The 3,093-nt window shown below is 47.7% G+C and overlaps 1 pseudogene; it reads right to left on the reverse strand.

The window, feature by feature from the left end:
* Positions 1–416: 416 nt before the first annotated feature.
* Positions 417–616, reverse strand: LOC123626298 (annotated as a pseudogene).
* Positions 617–3,093: the final 2,477 nt, after the last annotated feature.

Here is a 3,093-nt window from a genome sequence, read left to right on the forward strand (position 1 = left end):
TCGTGAGGCTGAGGCAGGAGGATCGCTTGAGCCCAGGAGTTTGAGGCTGCAGTGAGGTGTGATGAGGTCACGGCACTCTAGTGTGGGCAACAGAGTGAGACCCTGTCTCAAAAAAAAAAAAAAATTACCCACCCTTAGGTGTTCCATTATGGCAACACACAAAATGGACTAAGATACTTTTGCTGACCCACTGTGTTTAAATAGAGTCTCATGGGCTGTTCTCTACCTTCACACCTTGTTGATTATTTTAAGTACGTGGAATTTTGTAATTGCTCTGTTTACTTATGTAGTGTCTTTCTGACACCAGACTGTAAGCTCCCTGCAGACAGGGAATGTGACAATCTTGGTTACCACCGTCTGCCCTGGATCTAATATATGCCTGATATAGTTGAGCCTTTTTGCCCTTCATAATGGAAACCAGTCAGACTGCGTCCTCTCCCTCTTACTCCCCCAGAGGGAGAGAAGAATGATCCTCCATGGCAAATGGCTCTTGCAGCAAAACAGCACCCAGAGGAGAGAACGCTGTGGCTCCTCCGCGTGGTTTCTCATTCTCTACACGTCCAGAGAAGCTTCTCTAGCAACAAACCATAGACGTGATCCCTGAAAGTATAGTCTTATATTTGCGCCTTAATGAATATTTATGAAATGAATGAAGGACATCTTGGGCATCTGGAGGTCAGAACTGCAGTTTCAATGTTATTTATGGATACCAGTTGTTTAGAGTGTGTTATGTGGGCAACTCATTGTGGTTTAAAGGTTCAGAATGGGGCTTGACATTAGGAGCAACTGGAAACGTCAGGGATCTTGACGTGGGAGGCTAAAGGATCCCAGAGAGGAGATTTCTGAATTTCCAGATCCTAGAACAATGGCCCTCAAATGCTTCTGATTTGGGGCTCACTTAGGCAAGGCCAAAGACCCTTCCTCCCGTCTACAGCCACCCCAGTTCCCGCTTTCTGACTTGTGCAGTGGGAGTTTTACAGTGTTGGCAAACGTCGTGCCGGAGCCAGGCTTCCAAGAAGAACACTGCAGCTGAGTTCTGGGTAAACCCCAGTGACAGACTAATTTTAGTTATGACTAGTCAATTGTAGTAACTCACTTAGTAGGTTCCTAGAAAGTGGCACTTAGTCATGCATAAAGCTGGAAATTGATGGCTATATGTGCAACTTGTTTACGAGAACCAGAGGAAGAGTGTGGCCTTTGGGGACCAGCTTGTGGCCTTTAGAAGGGAGCTTAGACCCACTCCATGGGCGGCCGGCCACATACCGAGAACTGCTCCACTGCAACCTGCAGGCTGCAGAGGTGGGGGCGCTGGGCTCCAGAGAGACTCTGCATACCCGAAGTGCAGCTGGAATTGTCCATAGAATGAATACACAATACCTCCCACACGTAGACATATGACTCGTTTTTCAGTGCCAGTGCAATTTTTTAAAAAATTCTTTAAAAGTGTATAATAATTCATAGCGGCTTTTTGTTGTTATGCCTTGTCTCAAACAACAGATCTGTGTGCAGGTTGGTGAGATTTTCTGGAGGTTTTAAAAAGGGCATCCTGGTACTAAGAGTTGGGATGAGGTCAGGAGTCATCCCTGCAGAGCAGAAGGGAGGGTTGGTTTTGTGCCTCCCTCAGCTACGGAAGCCACCGAGGGACAAGTCCAGTCCTCGGCATTTGGGTCGGCACTTGAGCCTCCTACCTGGCCCTTTGTTTCCTAAGGATCGCACTCACTTTCTCATTACCAAGGCAAGCACGCAGGGTTGGATTTGCATACGTTAAATGCACGTCTGGTGCAGCCCCATGGTAATACGTTCTTAATGTTATTTTAAAAAGTTGCATTACAAAAAAAAGAAAAAGGAAAAGTCACCAGGAGTCCCTTCCTGTCCACCTCTCTGCTCTGCCTTCTCTGGGCTGGCTTCCTTTGCCGTCAGGGCCTCCCACAGATGGCCACTAGCAGCTCTAGGCTCACATTCTGCCAGTTTAGCAATCCCACTGAGAAAAGAAAGCCTCTCTCCCCATGGGTTTCGGTCAAAAAATAGCTGCCATTCATTGAGTGCTTCCTCAGAGCTAAGCCCACCTCCTGAGCACGGTCCACAATTCTCTCATTTATTCCTCACAATGGCTCTCTGATGTCGTTGCTATTATTATCCCACTTTAAAGTGAGGAGACTGAGGTTACATAAACTTACCCAAGGTCACAGGGCTACTAAATGACAGAGCGAGAGCTGATGCTCTGAGTTGTCACACTCTACTGCCCACTGCCACCACGGACTTTCCTGCAGTTGTTCCCCAAATCTCTGGGATCGGGCAGAGCTTAGATTTAACAACAGATTCTGAGTGTCAGCTCTGTTCCAGCTGCTCGGTGGGTATGAACTCACTTTTATCCCCATTTCACAGATAAGGAGACTGAGGCTCAGAGAGGTTAATTCACTTTCCCAAGCTCACACAGACAGAAGGTGGAGAATTAGGGAATTGCAACCTAAATTTGCTGGATTCCAAAGTTTCACACTTAGTGCCTTTGCACTTGGTGGTCCCTAAGCCTGGGCCACACTTCCCCTGGTATCTGTGTGACTCACACCCGGCTCAACCTGCAATGTTCTCCAGTCTCTCCCCAGTACTGCTGCCCCTGATTAACCTATTTACAATTGTAACCTGCACCCCCGCCACCTTTTCCTAATCCCCTTTACCTGGCTCTACCTTTCTCCCAGGGCATGTATTACCTTCCAACACACAGCGGATTTGCTTACTGATTACACTTTGTTGCTTGTCGATCTGCCTTTGCTAGAATGCAAGCGCGGTGATGGTGAGGATGTGATCTATCCCAACTTTCTAGAACAGGACTGTGCACATAGTAGGTGCTCAAGAAATATTTGGCAAATGAATGAGTAAATGAATGGTGCTAAGACATGGGTCATGACAGATGGCAAGTGAAGAAATCCTCCCAGTATCATGGCTTAAATGCTGTAGTGAGTCCAACCAGAGTGGACAGGAGCGTGGAGAAGGGATAAGGCTATGGAGACCCAGAACATTGCATGGTCTGGGAGAGGTGTGGGGGCCAGGAGGACCCCAAGCCCCGGGCAGGAAACTTAGAAAACAGAGCGGAGG

This window comes from Lemur catta, chromosome 21, assembly GCF_020740605.2.
Source record: "Lemur catta isolate mLemCat1 chromosome 21, mLemCat1.pri, whole genome shotgun sequence".
In the NCBI taxonomy this organism is placed as follows: domain Eukaryota; kingdom Metazoa; phylum Chordata; class Mammalia; order Primates; family Lemuridae; genus Lemur; species Lemur catta.